The sequence below is a fragment of the Macrobrachium nipponense genome, chromosome 47 (genome assembly GCF_015104395.2).
Source record: "Macrobrachium nipponense isolate FS-2020 chromosome 47, ASM1510439v2, whole genome shotgun sequence".
NCBI classification, from domain to species: domain Eukaryota; kingdom Metazoa; phylum Arthropoda; class Malacostraca; order Decapoda; family Palaemonidae; genus Macrobrachium; species Macrobrachium nipponense.
In genome coordinates, this window is record NC_087222.1 from 8,234,212 (window position 1) to 8,259,440 (window position 25,229).

At 36.6% G+C, this 25,229-nt stretch overlaps 1 protein-coding gene and 1 long non-coding RNA gene across 3 annotated transcripts in view; both read right to left on the reverse strand.

The window, feature by feature from the left end:
• The window catches only part of LOC135204693 (zinc finger protein OZF-like), a 553,364-nt gene that overhangs the window by 212,152 nt on the left and 315,983 nt on the right, over positions 1-25,229 (reverse strand). The window lies entirely within an intron of this gene.
• Positions 2,099-5,633, reverse strand: LOC135204448 (uncharacterized). Its single transcript, XR_010312223.1, has 3 exons — positions 5,353-5,633; positions 3,966-4,072; positions 2,099-2,596 (listed from the first exon to the last, which is right to left on the reverse strand). It is a non-coding gene; the product is annotated as an uncharacterized LOC135204448 (long non-coding RNA).

A 25,229-nucleotide genomic window follows, 5' to 3' on the forward strand; every position in this document is an offset into this window, starting at 1 on the left:
AATGTTTCAATCATAAAGAAATGTATTTTAGTTTCTTAATAATTTCTGTCAATTTTGGAGATTTGTCTGGTTGCCCAGTATTCAAAAATTCTTCTTACTCTTCGCCCAATTATAATGATAGAATATGCAGAGAGAGAGAGAGAGAGAGAGAGAGAGAGAGAGAGTCTTCAAGGCCATAGCTCACCGTCCATGTATGGGGGTGAGTAACATTATTATTATTATAATATCTCCAGTATAAAAGGTCCATTAAAACACTCTGGTTTAAAGCTAAGGACTATATATTTCGGTGGACTGACTCCCACCCTCATTAAGTAGTGAATGACAGAAGTTACATTGGCGAAATATATAGTGGGAAATATGCCCTTAGCTGATGCCTGGGGTCACCGCTAAGCCGATGTTGGTTCTGTTGTTTCATCGTTGCCTTAAGGAAGATATTGTCTACATGGTCAGAGTCCAGGATCCATGGAAAGGTTGATCCTATTATCTTGTTTGATCAGTGAAGATTCTACCATCTGACATTTGTATCGACAGCAGCTTTTGTATAAAATTCGGGATGAGTTCCAATCCATGGTATGGTTCATGTTCTTTATGTGATGGAAAACTGCTGAACTATGTTGTCCTTAATTAACGGAGCATTTATGTTGAGTTAATCTTTCTGAGAGATTTTCCTATGAATCTATAGTATGACTTATCACAATCCCTTCAGGGGATTCCATAAACTCCTACATCTTTAGAATCTGGTTTTCTACTGAACATTAAATAGGATTTCACCAAGGTATTTGGAAAAGTGAAGACAAAATGGTTGGAGTGACCTAAAGGTTTTGTGTGATTTCTCGTAAATTATTCACGTGAGGAGTTATGATTCTGTTTGTGATTTTCTCTTCTTCTTTGTTTTCTGTGGGTTTGTAGAAAATTATCTTTGCTTTATGTATGCTTTTTCTATTATGTGCTTGCTTGGGGTATTTTAACAAGATAAGTTGATTTCTGTTTGCTTCAAGTTCTTTGTTAAGAAAATCTGGGAAGCAAATTCTCAGGGCTCTAAGAAATAAGTTACTCGTTATACCAAGTTTAACTTAAATATCATGATAGCTGTAAAAATCTATGCATGAAAGTGAGAATGTCGCTTTCCTGAAGACAGTGAATTTGTAGTTGTTATTAGTTCTGATGATTAAGACATCTAAAAAGGGGACTTGGTTATTGTTTTCCCATTCTAAAATTTAAATTTTATGCTCACGACCAAGGAATTTACTTACTTACACACACACACACGCGCGCGCGCACACACGCGCGCGCGCACACACACAACACACACACACACACATATATATATATATATATATATATACATATATATATATATATATATATATATATATATATATATATATATATATTATAACATCACCGTGATTCATGTACGTGCATTAAGTACAACTCTCCAATAGCACACTCGCTCTACTCGGCATTAATATATTTTCATATATGTTAACCGAAGAGAAATTTTTCCATGTGAGAACGAAATTATTATAAAACAAAAAATTCCCCTTCGGTTATTAACATACATGAAAATATATTAATGCAGAGGTAGAGTGAAATGGGTGTTAAAGGACATTTGTAGCTTAATATATATATATATATATATATATATCATATATACTATATATATATATATATATATATATATATATATTATATATTATATATATATACACGCATATAACTGGAGTAAAACTCAGTAACTACAAATTCTCTTGAGTAAGAATGAAATAAAATTTCTATATAAATCTGACCAGCAACTGAAATGAACACGAACATTTGTATCTAATTGACATTTAGACCCCAGTCAACCGTCAAAAACCTATAAATGGAAGTCTGTATGAAACACGATTTTGTAAATTACCTGCTCTTTTGACTCATGATGAAAATGGATTATTTAATAAATACCATCACTTTAACGTTACTACAAAATGACAGAGACGTCCAACCACTTATATGCAGCTCTACCACAAAGAAATAGAAAATTTGGTACTTTAACCCTTTATGCATCCATTGTTGCGGCATGTTTAGTACAAGGCCGTTGGGGATGACTGTAAAAAGTATAAACAAAAGACGGTAAATATCATAAAGATAATGAATGACGCGCAAGAAATATTAGTCCTAGATAACGACCATCGAAAACCTTTAGCGACTCTATCTAGGAAAGATCCGGTATTTTAACCCACTGTTGCAAGTTCCCTGTGGTACTTCCCCGCATACAGACACACACGCACCCACGCACGCACACACACACCATTTGTTTTATTCACGGTGAGTCATTTTTGAATGACTTTGTAAGATAATCATAATACAGATATGCTTTTGCTATGAACTGCTCTGATCCTTCATGCACGAGGTTCAAAAGATTCTTCATTCCATCGGCCTGTGGCGATTTCGGGTTTGAATGGCCGACCCCGTAGAGTCGCGACGACGGGAACTTACGCCTTGGTGTCTCCCTTCTGCTACGAAGAAGAAGGAGACGAGGAACCAGACAATCTGTCTGTGACGAGAGGAGCAGAATCGTCCCTCAACTCTGGCAGCGTTTCATCTTGCGAGTAAACTGCGAATGTAAATAAAAATGCATTTCAAAAATGATCACTACCATCACCGAATTTCTCATGCTTTCAGTCTGTAAATGGTTTTACAGGCTAATGACAGGTAAATAAACTGCCTGATAAAGTAAGGCCACACTTAGACCCTTCCTTATCTGCACTCTATCAAGTCCAAGTCTAAGCTGTATTGCTGGATGATGACGTCGTCTAGAAATTAAGTTCCTATACCTAAAAATTACTGTGCGTCTGAACAAACGTGTTTTCTTAGTTGTAATGTACGTACAGTACATTTATGCTATTTTAGGGGAATTTCTTAAAATAACAGTATACTGAAAGCAAACTGGAATGTGCGAGAGTAGCAAGACAAAAATATAAAAGTATCTGGTGTTCTGCAAATTCGTCTAACTCCTTAATTTTGTATATAGTATATTCTCCATATGTTGCAGGTTGAAATGTTGTGAATCAAATATTATATTTACCTAAAACATTAAAAATCTGCATTTTGGAAACGAAACAATCCTACAATGAGATGACTTAGACATTATTGATTTCGTTCGATGAAAATTCAATAGTGTCTTCATAAACGGTACAAAAGAAATAGAGATGTTTTGCAGTTCGGTATCAATTAAAATAATGAAGTCAAAAGATATCCATCATTCATTTTCATAATATTAAAATCACAAGAAGGCTTAACGCGGCTTTTACGGTAACAACATAAATATAATGCAAAAGTTTGCTGCTACTACACTGAACTGAGTTATTCACCAGACAAAAAGAACACATGTAAAGTACTAATACGAATTCTTATGACATCGAAACCAGCTCTTTTTGTTTGCAGGTACGAGAGCGTTGTCTATTTTGTTTATTATTTACGCTAATTAACCTGCCAGACTGGAGAAGCCGCTGTTAAAACTTCAGTTTCATTTTGTCCCCATAACATGCAACTCGGTCGTGAATAACTGGGGATGAAATTCTACTCTTTTGGATTATGCATGACAACATTTTCCTGGACAGCAAAATCTGCCAAAAGCGAGTTGATACATTGGTCACTGAAGAAGACCAGGTACATCTAATTTCACCTGTATCGTCAATAAGGAATAGATGAAAGGATGATACAAGTGACATACTCATAAAAACAGTGGCCCCGACTAAGATTAAGCAGAGAAGAAGAAGAAGACGAGATTCCTTGTTTTTGCTGTTGATGCTATTGTTACTCTTGTTAACAAATAACCTCTAAAGATATTGCATTACCGTTTTGAGAAACTTGAAAAAATATGCTCATTATATCTCCCAAGTGTCTCAGGTGCTGTGCATAAAGTCCATTCTGCTGACTGCGGATGCTGACCTCAGATAAGGTTCCGTAGTACTAAGGCTTACCTCTTCTGTTGCCGATTTTGAATCTGGTCAGCGTCAGAGTGACGACCACCCCAAGAAGGCAGGCTGAGCCGCAAGCGAAGGCTATGACGTAGCGGTAGTACCAGCCTCTGGTGTTGAAAGGATTTCATTGTTAATCAGAGTCTGAACTTAGTTTTTTTTTTTTCGAATTAATTTTGGTGTATTACATACACACACACACACAACACACACACACACACACACACACACACACACACATATATATATATATATATATATATATATATATATATATATATATATATATATATATATATCTACGGTATTATGTAGTTCAGAGGACATATGAGCGATTTAACAATTGAAATTATTGCAAAAAGATGGATAGAAAAGACCGATACCGTGAAACTCAGACATGGAAATTGCGAAGCGTAGAGTTGTTTGTGTAACAGTTTACAAAGAAGGTTCACAGATGGAGGCTGAAATAACCTGAGATTTTACCATTTGTCATTTACCTATTTGAGTTTTCTGGAGATGCAAGTTTTGGTATCCTGACATACTTACATTCACGCTTTATATATACGTACATATATATGCTAAGTAAAGGACGTTTGAATGACGAAAGGTCTCACGGATACTCCATTGTTTATTTTCCCTCGTGGCATATATCTTTATTTATGGATTTATCACGTTTCTAACTTTCGTGATTCAGTTATACACGTACATATAAAAATACGTACATATATATTGTACATATATTTAACACATATTCACATATTCATGTATATATAGTGTATATACTTTATACTATGTTTTTATCTTACTCAGAAGGGGTTATGAGTAGATTCACATCAACCGTGCATCCGATGTCTAGTTCAGTTCCTTACGACGCTCCTGACTGGCTGATGATAAGCCAGTCACACAGGGCTGGAAACTCTCAGTCTCTCTCGAGATACTTTTGAAAGATGTCTCCTTCCGGAGAGGTGAAACATACATCCTACCTATGTGAGCTCTCTCGAGAGACTGAGAGTTTCCACTTTCCAGCCCTGTGGTTGGCTTATCAACATCCAATCAGGAGCGTCATAAGGGACTGGCCTAGACACCAGATGAACGGTTGATGTTAATCTAACATAGCTTTCTGGTTCCCTTAAGTTCTTATAGAAAATTCGACCCTGTGACTCATTTTGCTTTGCCTGCGATCTACCATGGTCAACTAACTGTCATGTACGTCAATCATAACGTGTGTCAAAGAGATACACAATGGCTTTCAACGAAACAGGCTTTATTCTGAGGTCGGAATTCGAGAAGTGCGACTAGGTTCTCTCGTTGGTGAGGTGGCGTCATATCTAGAAGGCGAAGCAAGCCAGAAGAGGCTGAAAAGTAATCTAACAATCCGAGACGCACTTACTCATCAGGATTGAAGTCTTGAATCAACATGATGATGACGCCATTGGAGATCTTGTCCGCGAGACTCATGAAGTCGTAGACGAACGCAGCTCCCTCCACAATATCCCCTATGAGATCCGCTGTGAAAGACAGCGATGTGATGAGCAAAGTGGACCCAGCGATGCCCAAAAGAGCTACCACAGCGAATATGCCCCATTGACCGTAGCTGTTTCCTTCTCCCAGCCACACCCATAGACATCCTCCTAGACCTACGATGCAGCCGGCTGCAAAAGAACGCTGTAAATAAATGAGGTGTTGATGAGGTCAGTGGAGAATGGCGGTTGAAAGAGCGCTGTGTTCTCAGAATATCATCATAACCGTTGCATTTGTTGTTAGGCTAAGTTGGACCCTTGCCTGCTGAGTACCAAAGGATTGACATGAAGACTTGAAACTTTAAAATGCGTTCTTCTACAATGAGCTCACAAGATAAGATTCTTCATAGCCTTGAAAGGTAATGAATTAATACACACTATCAGGTTTCTGATATATATGAAAAAAAGCAGCCAAGTTTGCCTACTGAGAATGAAAAATAACAACAAACATCACAAAGGTCATAGCCAGAAGGGTGAAATGCAGGTACTTACCTTTCTTCCAATTTGGTGTATCAATGTGTCTCATGGTGACGGAGCTGAGAAATCCGCCAAGGAACATAGCGAACGGAACCGTGGCGATGAAAGTCTCGTCCAGTTTTAGCGTCTCCTGAACGTAAAGTGGAATATAGACCTGGAAAATAAATAAACGAATCCTTTATCAAGATGGCATTCTTGATTCCGGATGAAATATGGAAGAATGTAAATACTTCAATCTGTCTGAAATCATGCAATAAATTCTTAATTTTAAGAGACAGTTAAGGAACTCTAAAATGACGTTTTTGAGGAAATGATGCACAAACCTATCAATTATTTCTTTTGAAGCTTTAGGAATATAATAGGTTTTGATGCAAAGTGAGATGTCGTAGTCTTGATTCTGGATAATTTGTACATACATAAGTTTTCATCGTTGGATGACATAAAAGTATAGCGAAACACTTGATTTTGGAAAAAGTCCTCCAACTATTTTGAATAGAAGTACTCGAGGTCTATAAGTTAATGGTATCTATAAAAAAACTTGAATTATGTATATATATATATATATATATATATATATATATATATATATATATTTATATATATATATATATATATATATATATATTTATATATATATATATATATATATATATATGATATATATGTATATATATATATATATATATATATATATATATATATATATATATATATATATATATATATATGTATAATATATATATATATATATATATATATATATATATATTATATATATATATATATATATATATATATATATATATATATATATAATGTGTGGGAGTGTGTGTGTGTGTGGTGAGAGAGAGAGAGAGAGAGAGAGAGAGAGAGATAGAGAGAGAGAGAGAGAGAGAGAGAGAAAGGTAACAATAATTATTATCGTTATTAGCAACGATTGGGTGTCAGCGTTCATTATTATAACTTTTCAGTTGGTGTATCTAAACGATGAGTTCTGTAGTGTATCTACTACGCCTTTCTGCATTTGACCCTTAACTGAAATTATTATTATTATTATTATTATTATTATTATTATTGCACACAATGAGCAACAGGACTTAGGAACCCCCTTGGGAGGTTATCAAAGATCTTCCACCAGTCAGTCACTGAGTGTGTGAACACACGCAAAGGAAGCCCGTGGCCGTGCACGAAGCATCATAATAGTAGTATTACCTGGTACAGATTGACGTAGAGCCTGGTTGCTAGATAGAGCACAGCAATCTGGTAGAAGGGCGTCTCCTTAAACCAATCGAGGATTCTCATTCGACGGCAGGAAACATTCTCCCCCACACCAGAATATAGTAGCTTCGGTTCTCTCTTCTTCTTCTTCTTCTCCTTCTCCTGCTTCTTTATCACCTTCTTCGTTCATGAACCTTCCTCCCTTCCTCCGCCTTCCCCTCTCGTCCATTTGGATCTGGGCCCTGGAGAAGGATTGTTCCCTTACTCCGATATGGAAGATTGTTGAGAAGATGAGACCGACAGCCATGCAGATCAGAGCCACATTCTGAAAAGGAGAATATTATATTTAATATTTCACAAATTCGTGAGTCTTTCGGAGGTTCCAAAGTTCAGCTTCGCCTTTACGTTCAAATGTGGATCCTGTGCAAAGGACCACTAAATTCCTCTACTGGTACTTCGATTGAACTGCTTCATTACACAATCACTGAACGCCACATCGCACAAAGAGAACTTCCTGTTTTCCAAGAAACTGATATCACAGAAATATAATGTTAATACACACGTGTGTGTGTGTGTGTGTGTTCAAGGGTCACTAGTTCTTTTTCCGTTATATTTCAAAATCTATCACATTGTGCCAGCGTCGAAATATATGATACAATCTGAAAACGAAAAAGGCCACAGTAGAAACACTAATATAAGATGCTCACCCAATTCCTGAAATGGAATTTTGTGCTTCTCTTTTTCTGTTACTTGTTTACTTAACTAAAAGAACTAAATGGGCGATGATAATAATACGTACGCCAAAAATAAAAAAATAAACATAACCTGCATAACAGATGAAGACGGAATGCAATAAATGGTAAGCAAAACTGATTGCTATGCACAATTTAAAAACAATAAAGGAAGAATAATGTATGTCATAAAGTTGTATTCACTCATGACGGCCCATGCGCAGTTTGTAGCATGGTGAATGTTCAAACATAGATACAAACACCCACACACACACACACACACACACACACACACACACACATATATATATATATATATATATATATATATATATATATATATATATATATATATATATATATATATATATATATATATATGTATGTATATATATATATATATATATATATATATATATATATATATATATATATATATATATATATATTTATATATATTTATATATATATGTGTATACATATATGTATAACTAAAAATAAACACACCCAGACAAGACAGACACCGACAAAACAACCACATTGATAAAACAACTTGCAAAGCAACTGAACTCTTGCTGAAGACAGAGCCTGAGAGGCACCCAGACTCACATGAAACTTCCCCACATCTTCGGGTCCAATAGTATCCAAGTAACAGGGTTTCTCGACGGGTTCAGCAGCGACTAGTTAGCAGCCCCGTCGCCACTGCAGTGCAGATGGCGTACCTGATAGCCCTTTGACTTGGGTCATCGATGTTGCTGTCTGAACCCGTTTTCAGCACAAGGAGGGTCACTGCGAAGACGATCAGGTTCGACAGCACAGTAAAGGCGTACCTGCAACGAAAGGAGAGCTGATTAACATGAGCTTTCTTCCAATGAAACCAGTCGTCGTTTACTTAGTCTAGCGCTATTGCCTACTTGGCATTCTTGCTCGCTAATGACAAGCAACTTTGTAAAGATTGTTGAGAAACGTCTATTTTCTCACTCTTAACTAACGTATGCGGGGCTATCTTGGTTTCGGCTTATTGTTTTCTAGCTTTGAGTCACCAGTTTAACAACGAAGCCTGATTTAAAAAAAAAAGTACTAGCTAGTGAGACTATTTCCGTATGAGTGAGAGTGAAAGGGAGATTGGGAGGAAATCTGAAGAAAAACGAGAAATGATAACCTGAATGTTTGTTGCAGGAATCACATTGTTTATTTTTTTATAATGGATATGCTTTAACCAGTATCATTACTGCCAAACACAGTCGTACAGATAAAGACGAGAAGACCATTACCTTTCTAAGCAGGCTTCCAATGAACTGGGAATCCTAAGTGGAAAATAGGAATTGCTTTTGGAATATAAAATTTTATGCTAAAGGCCAAGTACTGGGACCTATGAGGTCATTCAGTGCCAAAAAGGAAATTGAGAGTAAAAGGAGGCCTTAAAGGTGTAAGAGGAGGAAAATCTCGCAGGTTGGCCACTAAGGATAACGATTGTTAAGAGAGGGTGGAAAGTAAGATGGAAGGAAGAGAATATGAACGGAGGTAAAGTAAGAGGAATGAAAGGGGTTGCAGCTATGGGGCCGAAGGGACACTACAAAGAACCTTAAGCAACGTTTACAGAGCACCAAAGAATTATTTACAGAGTCTGAGGCTGCCATTAGAACAGCGAGAGAGGAGGAGAACTAATAATAGGAGCTGACATACTCCCCAGGGAGCCGAAGTGGAAGGGACAGAATACAAAGATGCAAAATGAGATACAGACACCGTATAATAAAGGACAATAATTTTCATGCATATTATAGTTGTTAAACTGTGGACACTCGTAAACTAATGAGCAGCAACAATCATGAATACTGCTGCTCATAAGTTCAAGAGTGTCCAGTGGCTAATTCAAACTAGCCTTTACTTAACAAATATTTATGTAGTATAAAGATACTGTCCTTCAACAAACTGTGTATGTATCTATCTGGCATCTGTGGATTCTATCTTTTCCACTTCGGTCTCCCAGTTCTTTGGAATCCTGTACTGAAAATAAATCCCTGTAAACTTCTTATTCATTCATGTTGAAAAAGGCATTGCATAGAAAATCTTGCATAATGAACTCCTGTGGCTCTGACAAAAACGCTCTGGAATTTACGAAATGTTTCGTAAGAAAAATTTTCTTAAAGTTTGACATAAACTGTATATTTGACAATAATGAATTATATGCCAGCACTGCAGACAGCAGATCTTATTTGCTATAGTAAACGGAAAAATAGGAAAGGCCCCATTGCCCGTTAGTTCACCTAAAAGAACGTTACGGATTCTCCCATTTTTTATTTTTGTGACTGTTCTGGCCACCCCACTCCACGGTTCCACAAATCCTGCGGCCTAAGGCTACGCATGTCTCTTTAAGAACGTTACCCAAACCATTTGATGGTACAGGACTGAATCTGACCACAGGGTCAAGGCTCATTCCAACGTTTCCAGAAAGAATGGAAAAACCAGGGGGCACCAGAATATAACGAAAGGCGAAACCAAGGAAGTAAGATTAACATAAGCCTAAGTACAGACCACAATGGACGAGTAAAAATGAGGAAAGGAGACATGTAAGGTGAAGTCAAACATGATTCGATCTTCTTGGCCTGTACCTAATGGAATTCAGCTCAGTCCTCTGGCGCTTCTCCGTCGTGAGTTCAGGTATGAGGGCCAGATGAGAGATCTGGACGGACGCCCACCCAAACTGGAAGACGCACACGAAGGACACGTAATATGCAAATTGGGTCCATTGGTTCGTGCCTTTGCATCCCAAGCAGGAGTTGAAGATGAATGGAAACGGTCAGGGCAACCAGAATGGTGCCTGACAATGGTGAAAAAAATGGTCTCAGTTTCCATGAAAAAGGGAATGAATTATCTATGTCAGTTGGGTAGTTTGGATGAGATGAAACATACATTATGGAAACCAAATTTATAAATCGTTAAACTTTCTGTTTTATACATTGTTGTACCTCATTTTCTCTCGACCATTGCAAGACAGAGTGAGAAATAATGACGTGTAAGAAAATGACAGACGTTTCAGATGTAGTAGATGAGATGAGGATGATGACATGACGGCTTGGACATGTCCCTCGCACCACCCCGGGAAGAATGGTTCTATACGTGACAGTCAGTGTTGGACCATAATACTAAATTGAGCATTACGCGCAAAATCTGATATCTTCAATAATCGCTTGAATTCAAAACTTTAGTTTTAATTGAAGACATTTCTACATTTATCTACCTTTGAATTTAAAAAAAAAAAGACAAGCGAAGGATTCCTCATAAACTACATTATTTCCTACCCTGTATTTGTGTGATTTAATGACTGATTAAGAGTCAGACAACCCAGCCTCTGCTAATACGTCGAAATGGAAAAGTAACGAAAAAGAAGCTCTAAATAAGAAACGAAGCAAAATGAGCGGGGTCACCTTACCAGCCAAATGCCAGACCCTTTCCCGGCGACCGTATCTGCGCACACAAGGATTCTGTTTTCTTTGTCGGAAAATATCCTCACCAAAGGGGTACTCAGGCCGTTCTGCTACTTGACCGACAAGGAGCACCAGACCAGCCATCATGGGGTCGAACAGAAGGACCTGTTGAGAACGATGTTTGAGAGATGTTCTTGCTCAGGTTTTCACTGGAGGCTAAAACAGACAGAAATAGTACTATTAATGAGGCAGACGTTATTTATAATGCGCAATCATTCACAGGGAACAAGTCTAAAGCACTCTCATCTTGCAAAGCTGTATTCCAATGGAGACAGAGACTGACCCTGAATGAATCAAACAGAAAACAGAGTGAGCAGAGAGTATCATATGAATACAGATCAATTTTAAGAACTTAACATAGTTAACAGAACCGGTGGCGTAACTAAAGGGTGGGGAAGCACTGTCGATGTGGGGGCGGGAGACAGGGGCCACTGTAGCATCTTTGAGCAGGTCTGGTCTGGCATAATTCTAGATTTACTAATCAGTTGCGCTTTGATGTCGTTATTAGCGAATTCGCTTCCAACAAGCTCGTAGGGATCCGTTGTAAATATGCCGTGTTGTTTTTGTTTTAACTTTATGCATAAAATAAATGACAGAGATGTTCAGGCTTCATTAAAATATGGGTTTCATTTTCACCACTTGAGTACTTTTTGTAGCACGAGAATGGGGCTGCGTTTGTTTCCCAAGTCTGCCCTGGGAGCCACTAACCACTAACGCTCGTTACGTCATTGAACTATAAGTTACATAAAAGAATAAAGTCAATGATGCACAGCGTTTATAAGTAGCATCTTATCGTCTCTGCAACTACTGAGAATTGCATATCGTAAACAGCAGGAGACAGAATGTTAGCATCAAGGTCTACAGAGCCGCAGCCACTCGTAGCTCTACCAACAGCAGTCACTCGACTCCCGGGCTGCCGCCGGCAGACAGTAACCGAACTCCTTGGGATTCGTTTGTGGAGAAGCAGCTATCGGTTGTTCACTTTTCGCTGGCTACGAATTCCAGTTTGCTTTCTCTCTCTCTCTCTCTTTTTTTAACTGGTATATCCAAGGATTATTATATTGTACACATTTCCGTTCAAAGGGAGTTTATACTATATATATATATATATATATATATATATATATATTAGGGCTTGTGCCTTGTATGATAAGGCGCCCTATGAGGTAATGTTAGACTAGCGATAATCTATACCGCTAAGTCGGTTGGTATTGCACTTCCATCTTCAATGGAGTGTCTGGGGTTTTGTAGATCACTTACGAATCGGTATTATCTTTACGACGATGTGTTGAACTCATGGTTCGGTGAGGTTCTGTAGAAAACACAAGGTATAAAAATAGTATATTCTTCTGAAGTTTTACATGATGAAGATCAGGTATGATCGTACAAGTCTTCTATGACGATAGCTGATCGCTTCTGCCAATGATGATGGCTAATCCTATTTCCCCTACATGATAAAGCTTAGGTAAAGAGGTAGGTCTTCTAATAACGATAGCTAACTCTGTTCTGCCTGTCTACCATCTCTGTTACAAGTTATGAAGGAACAGACAGTAGTTCGAAACATCATGAACATACAATCAAATGAGACACTACAGATCACGTAGGCCGTTTGAATAATAGGTCTGGGGTAGTTGTCTCAATCAGGGAGCTTGGACTAATGTTTATAAACAACTGAATGACTACAGGTGACGGCATGTTATCTTAGCTTACATACTTATTGTATACGTCATCTTTAGCGTCTCTAGTCTGATCACATTCCTGCAAGCAATCTGGTTGAACCTCTTTAGTTTTAGACTTTTAATAATATGGACTAACATTCCATATTTTATTATGTAAACACTTACATTAGCTCGGTCAGCTACCAAAACCAACTACTGAATATTACTCAAACTTGACTTGCATTTGACTTATAGGAGTGTGATACAGACACTATGCGAATATATATAAGTAAATAAAAATTCATTGTGTACATGAATTGATTCAAGTAATAATATAAAACAATGATATTGGTAAATAATAGTGATCACAGGATATATAATGATACAGTTTTTTTCACTTCATCTCATCAAGATACTTATGCTACAGAAAATACTAATGTACTCTGATAATTGCATAGAATGAGGATTAACATGATAAAAATCATACTTTTAAAACTGATAAAAAAATATCATATATGAATTGATAAAATTATTAATGTTTATGCTGAATGATTCGTTGATTTCTGATTCATTAATCAATATACTAACTCATATATAACTGCAGATATTGGGAAGATAAAAGGTAACAGATTGATTATAGGCTACCTGATTTGTTTATACATTGGTATATGGATTCATATAATTATGATTAATATATGTGCACTTTAAATAGATTCCTATTGCGTACACGCAAAGATATATTTAGATTCTGTTATTTATGACATTTATATAAGAGATTCCTATTGCGTACACGCAAAGATCGCAAGTTATATTTCGACTCTGTTATTTATGATCAAATTATATAGATTCCTAGTGCGTACACGCAAAAAATATATTTCGATTCTGTTATTTATGATCAATTATATATATAGGATACATGACCGAGGTTATACTACTTCACATTTAACTAGCTTTCGAACCACTTTTTCGTCCATTACACAGTTCAAGACAACCACCTTTAGCCAATTGAAACGGCCTTTTTCAATGGTTAAAACAAGGGGAAAATTTGCCTGGGCGGGTCCAACGTTCTATTTTTGCGCTCATACTTATTCTCTGCATCCTAAGCTACACGATTACGTTCGCGATGAATAGATCATCCCAGCACGAGTCCTTCGCCAGCAAAGTAGAGTTGAATATCCTTCGGGTCGTAATTGTCGGAAGTATGTCCCATTCGTATCGATTCCGACAGTAGCCGGAGCATTCCGCATTAAAACGAGATTAACGACGAGATACGGTGTCGGTCGAAGAAGTCCATGAAATTCCTTTCACATTGTAGGCGGTTGTTACTTGACTGTAGTCGTCCGCTGCGACGAACGATTTTTTTTTTTTGAAGTTGCCCCCCGATGTGAAACTCTCGTACTGCAGGATACTGTAAACCAGGTTCCATTAATCAGCCTGCAAGTGAAATTATACTTGTCACAAGGGCAAAGTAAATTCAGACGACATCCAAATACAGGGGAGGGGAGAGAGCCATTTAGACCAGACGTAACCCACATGAATTCGCGATATTTTGGAATTCAAAAGAATCCGCTGTACAAACTTTTTTATCCATGGCATTAACAATGAGTGAAACCTATCCATGGTCTTATGATGACTTGTAAAAATATCCATAATTATAAAAAAATAAATAGATATCAATACGAATCTCAAAGAAAATTCGATATTACTGGTAGTAAGTACTAGACAAGAAGTGGAAAATGGAGCTATTTCTAAGATTGCCAGGCAACATAAGAGTCAAAGAGAAGATTAATCATGATTCTATGTGCCCTAACAAAAGTTTCATATTCAATTTTCTCGTGCGCATCCTCTGAGGTTAATTTTTAAAACATTATGAATAGGTAGGAGATGCAACGAAAAAAAAAAAACCCACTATGTAACTAATTTCTAAATAAACTTTGGGTTTTTCAAGAAAATGTGACATTTTCCCATGAATGGTTTTACTTGAATTGTAATAGGCTAATGTTGCAAGTAAATATTTCACATATGTATCTGATACTTCTAAATGTCTATGAGGTTCAGAAAAATTAATTCATTTTGTTGTTATAGAAATTCTATTTGCTTATTGTTATTAATTTAAAATGATTGCAACTCCTTAGCTAAAGTTGCATTGCGCATACGGATAGACATTTGTACCTAACGTCTGCCTTGCCCATGAGAAGTTCGGGCTAAGCATTCCTTTCTCCAGTCAATCTGCTTTTGCAAGCAGAGACGACACACGATGAAGCCTGTGTAAGCAGATTATTGAGGTTAAAAGGAACAAAAATGCTGATACGGCAATGATGACGTCGTCACTTGGCAGGAGATTGCTCTCAGCCAGCTAAGAGTTACGTTACTTGCTGTAAGAGATACGACTTTAGTATTTTCAAATGATATTTTAGTGTTTTAATTCTCCACCCGCATGAGAAGAATGTCTGGAAAAAAAAAAAACAAACAGTACCAAAATTGAACAATATATTAGTTTCATGTTGGCATTATGTTAAATAAATATTCCTTATTCAAACTATATGAAAAGGTTTCCATACAAATTCTATATATATTATTAGCCCTGTATAAGATTCATATAGGATTATTCCATAGATAACATTTTCACTTCTAGACTTCCTGACTTTAAAATCTCTCTTTATTTTATTTTATTTATTTTATTTATTATTATTTTATTTATTTATTTATTTATTATTTTTGTTTTTTTTTTTTCATTGACTACGAATATAAATCACCGGGGACAGACAATATGTCAGTAGGTTTTGGATATGTATTTGAACTTTTAGCCTTATTTGTCATTACTAAAGCGTTAAGTTAGAGTTCAAATCTTTACGCATATATATTTGGATATTTAATGGTTACGTTTTGCTTATTGATTTTATCGTGATTCCTTTTTTTATTATAATTTGTAACCCTTCCGACTTCTTACGGAGTGTATTATATTGACTCCACTTGTATCCATATTTATTTTAATTTTTTTTTTTTATATTTATTTATTTATTTATATATTTTTTATATATCTTTGACTAAATTAATGGTTGGCTTGAATATGTGGAAAAGTGTTCTAGCGGCGTACCGTATAAGGCTACTTGCGGCATCAATTCTATAGATACAAGATATAAATGATAAAGGTATTTAAAACCGCGAGAACCGCTATAATCCGGTCGGATCCAATATCACGAGTTGTAACTCGTAAGACATTGCCACTTCCTATTTAATTATCCGTTATTCTACCAAACCGATTGAACTCTGGGCGATAAAATATATTAGGTGGTTTTCTTAATGGAAAGGAATTCACACACGAGTTTAAGGAGATTATTATTGATTTACACCACCCGAGTCAGATTATCATGTGAATTCCATGTTACTGATTTAGCACTCATAAATATCCTAACGCACTCAATTGCGGTGTTTGTTTTAGTGCTATTAATTCTATATAACGTGTCAAGGAACTATTAACACTAAGAAGTGTTTATTCCCTCTGTCAGACTCGTAATTCTGTAATAATTCTACGTATATTCTTTCAAGGATTTGATTTGGCACAGGATAGGCCCCTAAACTGACAGGTGTCTTAGTGTATCCCTTGTTTTCATGACACGTGTACAATTTAGTTTTATGTGCTTTTTATATCTGTAAGCATTGTAGGCCAGAAAACAGTGATTTGGCTTTCTGTGAACATAGGAGGGGAACCCTGGATGACGGAATGCACCAGTTTTATGACGATTGGTATAAAAGAGATTATTACTACTACCTGGTCGTTAGTCATCTGCTGTGTTCTTCGGGTTTTCCTCGTCACAGACCTACATATAATATTACATTTGATTACATTATTCTGATACACATACTTTAAATATACTTTGCTTTAGGTTTCTGCTCGAAGTGTTTATTGTTTTTGCCTAGCCACTGACCCTGTTTTCCGTTTCGAAGTGTTTATTGTTTGGGTTATGTCTGTTGACTCTTGCTTTGTTCAGTTTGTAACAGTTCTGCGCTCCGACCCAGATATTCAATGCTCGCGATCTCTTGGGTTAAGGAATTTTCTTGTTTAGATACGGTTTTAACAATAGCACGGAATGTTTTCTATATCTTTTAGTCCAATTAATGGTTCTTTGCTGTATGGTGCGGGATTGCGGGATAATGCGTCAGCATGATAATTGCTTTCCCAGGTAGATATCTTAACTTGGCTCCAAAGACCTGAATGATCATTTGTCACCGAGTTCCCTTTTGGACTGTGATTAAAGCCTTGAAAAACTCGGTAAAGGACTCATGTTCAGTAAGGACTTTATCAGGATAGCCATAGATTATGAACTTAAGATGTACTAGTGAGTTAAAGATACCTAGCCCTTCCTTGCCTATTACTGCATATTTTACTTTCAGAGGGCTTTAGTTTACGTGAATAAAAAGCTATAGGCAAGAACTGTTTATCATATGACTGAAGTAATACCCCTCTTACCCCTTGGTCTGAGGCGTCTGTTGCAATAAAAAAAAAAATTCCTTATTTAAATCAGGGATTTTTAAGTTAGGTAAGCTGCATTAGGTTCCGCTTTTAAGATATCGAACGCCTGTGATGCTTTTTAGACCATAATAATCTACGCTCTTCTTCGTAGATTCTGTTAAAGGAGCTGCTATGATTGAAGAGTTACATATTTGCATACGATTGTAATACCCACTACAGTGCAAAAAGTGCTGTATCCCCCTTTTACGTTAATAAGTACCGGAAAGTTATGAATAGCCGACACCTTACCATGGACTACTTTTAAGACCTTGACCAGACACATAAAACAAAACCTAGATAAACGATGTTCGGTTTTTAAAAACTCACATTTAGATATTTTACTCTGAGATTATTTGTCTTTGTCTCTGTAGCACTAGCTCTACTTTATGTGAATGTACTTCTAAGGTATTAGAAAAGATTACAAGATCATCCATATAGGCATGTAGGTTATCCCCTAAAAGTCTCCAAACACTATATTGTAATTGGGGCGCAACGTAAGCCGGAGCATACGTAAAAATTGATAACGTCCCCTGAGTGTGCTGAAAAACGGTGTATGAGGTACAATCACTTAGGTAATGGTATCTTGTAAAAAGTAAAAGCATTTAAGTAAGTCCAAGTTGGTGAAAAAAAAAAAAAAAAATGAAAAAAAAAATTTTATTCTAACCTAACAGAGATAAGATGTCGTCGGTACATGGCACTGGACTCGGGAGTCGTTTCTTGTTTAAGCGACAGAAATCTACGCAGATACGCCAAGTCCGATCTTTTATGGCATGACGTTTTTGAGGAAAAATTATATGGGCTATTTGATTTCCTAATGGCTCCTATTACTAACATTTTTCAACTTCGTCATTTATCCTATATTTTGAAATTTCATTGAGAGTCTACACGAAGGTACGTATATGCTTTATGTTTGTCCTTAGACCGTATTTTGTGTTTAAATTACATCCGTTTTTTCTCCCAGAGATCACTCGCTAGTGGAGAAACTTCCTGGTATTCAGGTAGAAGATAAAAAAAATTCTGCTGAATCACCTCTGCTTGAATGACTTTACGGATATTACTTTAGATAGATTATCAGAGAGATTCATCCACGACTGGTTGGGCGTGATTAAAAACTAGCAACAATAAAAAATGCGATATTTATAACTTCTGTATCCACGATAGTATACTTTTAGGGTTTTGGGCTTTGTTCGCGGAAATCGTTATATTTCAGAGTGTCGGAAGGATTAAAAATTTCATTTCCCATCAAAGTCTTTTTACACGCACTAAGACATTCGAGGGTGCATGCTTCTCGAGATTTTTGCGTGCAAAGTACGACTGCGGTGTGAGAAATTCTGTTGGGTCATTTGAACAATGTTACGATTTATGAGACAAATGTATAGTTCCTTTATATAAGTTATTATTTGATTAACTGTCTCATTTTTGTTCAAACGGATTTTAATATGTTTGAAGGTTTATAGGATTTTCCTTTGATAAACACGCCTTATTTTGCAGGATGTAAGATAATATTTGGTATACCCCTAGATGGATCTTACAATTACACTACATACAGATCAACGTTTTTTATAACTATAGAGGTATCTGTAAGCGCTCGCTTATCCGGACTTCTCATTAGGGAAGTTCGAACAACAGACGGTGAGTCCGTAAATACAAGATATTACGTGTATTAAAGAAATAAAACAAGATATTCTAAATTTTACGGCGCGTACAGTTGGGCTTAATCACCAGTACTCATAATAACTGTATTAAAAAAAACGAAAACCTGCTCTGATTACTTTATACGGTCGTGTGTTTCATAGGAAAAATCCTTTTTAATTCAAAAAGATATCGGTATGTATGAACCAACATCGCTTTTCCCCACTCTGCTAGAGTCGCTTATTGTGTGGAATTTGCTTCGCTTTGAAAACTTCGGCAGTTTTTTGACTAACCTTGCCCGCTTGACTAGGTGACACAGTAACCGAGTTTTGCTTGTTTGATTCTGAAAGGCTACTGTTTCTATTCTTTTTGTAATAATAGGATCCTTCTCTTTATTACCATCGGTAACATATTGTGTGTTTTTAGCATACGTTGCTGGTTACGTATAAAGCAATGAATGACTAACTATTAGGAACTGAGCGATTACTAATAAGACAAGTTATCTTCTACTGTATGCAATATTAACTGTTTGTACTTTCATTCTTTGCTAAAATTTGAAATAGTGAGAGATCCTGTCAGCGCATTTAGCCTGTGAAAGTTTTTTACAGACATTGTATTCCTTGCAATCCAGCCATATTTTTTAAAGTTAAAAAGTTGAGTCATTGAGGTTCGATATTTTATATAACTCAAAAACTCAAGGCTAAAACTGCGATCGGGACTTTGCAAAGGAGCATTTATTGTCATGACCCGAAATAGTGTTACCTCTAATTTATATAGATTTGTACGGGTGTCCACTTGTTTTTTTTTGTGTGTTTTCTAATCACTACGGGTGCTTAACGACCCTATCCATGCATCTGTATAAATACAGACGTCCACTGCGTAAAACGCATATTCACTGTTTAATATGATTTGTTACGTAAGGGATTAATAATCACCCAAAAATGATAAAAGTTAACATAGTATATGATTATGATTATTTCAGTAGAACTTCTGGAAACAGACACTCAAAGATAAAAACTCGCAGTAGCGAAATCTCAATGATGTAGATAATTTCTGTAAAAAAAGTAAGATTAAGAATGGTCTCGTAACTTCAGCCACAAGAATAACGAAATTCGACCTGCAAAGGAAACACTCAAAGTTACTCCAAATGAATAAAAAATTGTACTTAGCTTGCTTTTTGTGGGAAGTCACGGTGTTCCGATAACGACACACGGCCTTGGTCCTCCTCTATTTAGCGGACGACCTGGTTTGGCTTCAGTTTCCCCCGTGCGCGTTGTTTCGATGATTCGAGCCCTTGAAAATCCGATGCTGCAGACGCGTTCGGTTTGTTTCTTGCAGTGCCGGAAACGCTCACTAACGATGTTTTCTTGAATGATTCTAATGAGAGACGAAGCTTGCGTTGTCGTAGGAAAAAGGACACGTCGGTTTTGTTTGTTTTCTTGAAGTTATTCACTAACGATGATACTAAGTTGCTGACGAATCTTGTTGTTTTCTGAAGTCGCTCACTAATGATGATACTAGGTTGCTTGAAGAATCTGCTGCTTCCGTCGTCGTTGACTTCTTATGATACATGATTTATTATTCTGGTTTTTTCTTCGTAGGACGTTGTAGAGTTCTTCTGGTCCGCTGGCCACCAATATTAGGGCTTGTGCCTTGTATGATAAGGCGCCCTATGAGGTAATGTTAGACTATGCGATAATCTATACGCTAAGTCGGTTGGTATTGCACTTCCATCTTCAATGGAGTGTCTGGGGTTTTGTAGATCACTTACGAAGTCGGTTATTATCTTTACGACGATGTGTTGAACTCATGGTTCGGTGAGGTTCTTGTAGAAAACACAAGGTATAAAAATATAGTATTCTTCTGAAGTTTTACATGATGAAGATCAGGTATGATCGTACAAGTCTTCTATGACGATAGCTTGATCGCTTCTGCCAATGATGATGGCTAAATCCTATCCCCTACATGATAAAGCTTAGGTAAAGAGGTACAGTCTTCTAATAACGATAGCTAACTCTGTTCTGCCTGTCTACCATCTCTGTTACAAGTATGAAGGAACAGACAGTAGTTCGAACATATGAACATACAATCAAATGAGACACGCTACAGATCACGTAGGCCGTTGAATAATAGGTCGGGGTAGTGTCTCAATCAGGGAGCTTGGACTAATGTTTATAAACAACTGATGACTACAGGTGACGGCATGTTATCTTAGCTTACATACTTATTGTATACGTCATCTTTAGCGTCTCTAGTCTGATCACATTCCTGCAAGCAATCTGGTTGACCTCTTTAGTTTTAGACTTTTATATATATGGACTAAACATTCCATATTTTTATTATGTAAACACTTACATATATATATATATATATAATATATATATATATATATATATATATATATATATATATATCTATATATATATATATATATATATCATATTTTCGGCCCAGACCATATATGTTAACCAAAGGGGAATTTTTTAGTCGATAAGAAATTTGTCTGCTCACAGGCACGAACCATAGAAACCAAACAAAATTTGTTGGGTTCAATGGTTCGTGCCCGTGAGCCAACAAATTTCTTATCGACTAAAAATTCCCCTTCGGTTAACATATATGAAAATATACTAAGAAATCACAAAAGTAAGCCCGTGATTTTGTTTATTAGCTGAAGCCACTGGGAAAATTCAAAAAAGAAAAGACAGAGTGCCAAGTAGTTTCTTGTATACAACACATCTTCGGAAGTTGTGTTAAATACACGAAACTACTTGGCACTCTGTCTTTTCATTTTTAAACTTTCCTTGTGGCTTCAGCTACTAAGAAAATATATTAATTCCGAGGTAGAGTGAATTAGATATTAAAGGACATTTGTAGTTCGATGTCTACATATGTATATGTGTGTATATATAAATGGTTGACAGCAGATTCGGGCTGAAACTATGTAAAATATTTACCCTGGGTACAGCAAGGTAAATTAAGGTTAGGTTGGTAAATTAAGGTTAGGTTAGGATGTATTATGTTTTTCGGCAATTTTAATCGAAACAAATACCTATTCCTCCAATCTGCAGTGGCTACATTTATCGATGTCTTGAACTTTTTAATTGATATATAGCAGCTACCTTTAGCACACAGAGGAAATCATACGGCTGCTACTGCACTTCTGAAAACAGTCAGCCATTTTTAAATATCGATCGAATCTAAGATGGCCATTACCACTAATTAATTTCTCAAAATTCACCAGCCTGTCCATCCACTAATAATCCACTGTTAACCGGAAGCATCGAGACATTATTGTACCTGAGAGGAATCTCCAACATATTAATCAATTAATTTTTAGTTTCTGAAAAAATTTTGTGGGTTTTGGTACCTGATTTTAGAAGTACTCAAATGTCTGTTTACCACCAGCTTACCTTCTCACAGAAGATGAGGAGATAAGAGAACCACATGGAGGCGCAGAGGTCGTTGAACACGTGGCCGACGCCATAACTCAGCTTGACGATCCATGGAAGGGAATTCATCGTCCTTGTGCGACGGGACTGTGCTGCTGATGCTGCTGCTGCTGCTGCTCCCTCGTCGATAAAGGTCCTGTTCGGCTCTTGGCTTCGGGAGGATTGACTTAGAACTGAGTTTCTAGCTACTGCCCTTTTGCTTTATACAGTAAGTCTTGACTTGTCGAGACAGACAGTAGGGTCTAAAAAAGCGTAAGACTTATAAGTGACGTACGTCCTTTTCCTTTCTTTAACTTCCAACTGTTGAGCTGTTATGCCATCAATCTCCTCCCCCGAAGTGTCGAAGAACTAGAAAGGTACAGACTGTCATTGACAACGAAAACCAGCCTTTTGTTATTATTATTATTATTATTGCTGATGTCATGCAGTGGACCATTACTGACTTGACCAGGAATCAAGATACTTCAGTCTCAAATAAAATTGTCTGAATAAGAAATCACTTGTTACAATGAACCATAACACACGACAGTAACAACATTTCAGAACATATATGCCTGAGAATGAATGAGAATCCTTTTCAAGATGAACATGGCAGCAACTAAAACTGAAATGGTGAGACAATTCAGTGACTGGAGTTGAACTCACAATTCTCGTTTTACTTACGGAAGAAGAGGACAGTGCATGGAAATCGGCATCAAACTGTTGGCTTGGGCGATAGACGGACCTATGTAGTTACTCGCATCTCCAGGGTGTCGGAACTAGATCTTCCCTAGGAAAGAAAAAGGTCCGTGGATATAACCTGTCCAAAGGACATGAAAGAACACTATAAAAAGGGGCCATAGCACTTGAGTGAGAGTCGAATATAGACAGACTCTCTTCAATATAGGGCGAGAGATGAGTGGTCCGATAAAAATAAGATAACCCCGTGCATATTGTCAACTAGTTCTATTAGATTTTCAGCAGTTGCGTAAGATCGCCAAAATGAACCATTTTCAGTTGCATCAATTTATTATGAAAATACATGAGGTGACCAATTGTTGTTGTTGTGGGGCAAGCTGATGATAGGCACTGATTATTCACCCAGAACACAAAGATGTGTGACTTCCATATTCAACTTCGATAAGAGGGGGAATTAAATTGCATAAGTAAGCGTCCATGATGGATTTGGAATGTCCCAGAAAACTTTGGCTACTTTCCGATTCTCCTTCGCTCGACAGATAATTAACTCATAGAACTGAATCTAATTTCACGTAAATCGTAATGGTGGTATATAAAAGAGGAGGATACAATGTACCAAATGTGGAAGACTAATCAGAGTGTCATCTTGATTTCTATATACAAATCTAAGGCCCTATCCGCTCACCGGGGACTTAGCAAAGAGCGGCTACCTCAGCTGGTAGCATTATGTCGCCGTGTGTTGCATACATTCTTTTGATGAGATACACCTCTTTGCATGAATCATCAAGTCAAGACTCTGATTATTAGGTTCTGATTTTGATAGCACTCCCTGCGGCCTACGAAGAAACGAAACTATGAACTTCTGATGGAGCCTCTTTCACATTCTTTATCTGCGAAGGGGAAAAAGCAACCATTGATGATGCCCTTCTAGTTGTAGAGGTAATCAAGCTCCATCATTTCCAGATTTTTTAGCAATAGTTTTTTTCTATAGAAAAACGCATTATGTGTCTCTCTCTCTCTCTCTCTCTCTCTCTCTCTATAAATATATATATATATATTAGTATATATATAGTATAATATATATATATATATATATATATATATATATATATGTATATAGTATATATGTAACATATATATATATTATATATATATTATATATATATATTATTATTATATAGATATGTACATATATATATAAATATAGATATATATATATATATATATATATATATATATATATATATATATATATATATATATATATTTATGTATGTATGTACATAGTGTATCCATAATATCTTTCGTATCGAGTCGCTCCATTCCATTTCTAAAGGGAACCAATAAATGCAAACTTACACCATGAGGAGACGAACGAGGGTGAGATCCTGTCTTCAGCTTCTCGCGGTTTCGCTGTACTGAGAGTTGATTAGAATAAATAATTACCCCCCCCCCCCCCCCCCCCAAGAATTTTCCATGACCCGGTCGTGGGAATTTCCCGATAATATTGGAAGACTACTTTCCCGGGACGATGGGACAGTAGTAAGAGTCATGTAAAACTGAGAGTTGATTTACAAAAGCAATAGGAAATTTGGGAGATATTAGCAGTGGCGTTAACTAAGAGAGGTGGGATGTGGGGGGGTACTGTAGGGGCGGGTATGGTGGCACTGGCATCTTTTGAGCAGTCTGGTCTGGCATGAATCTAGATTTTCTAGTATATTTTGCCGGTGAAGGGTCTCTTTGTATTTGAAAAATGATCTTATGGACATTGGGATTACAAGGTATTAGCTTTAGGTCAATTGCTGGTAAAAAAACTATCTATTATCTGCCGTAATTCTCTATAGAAATTATATAGTAGTAATTTTAGGTACTGTGGGTATTTCACATTTTGGACGGGAAATAC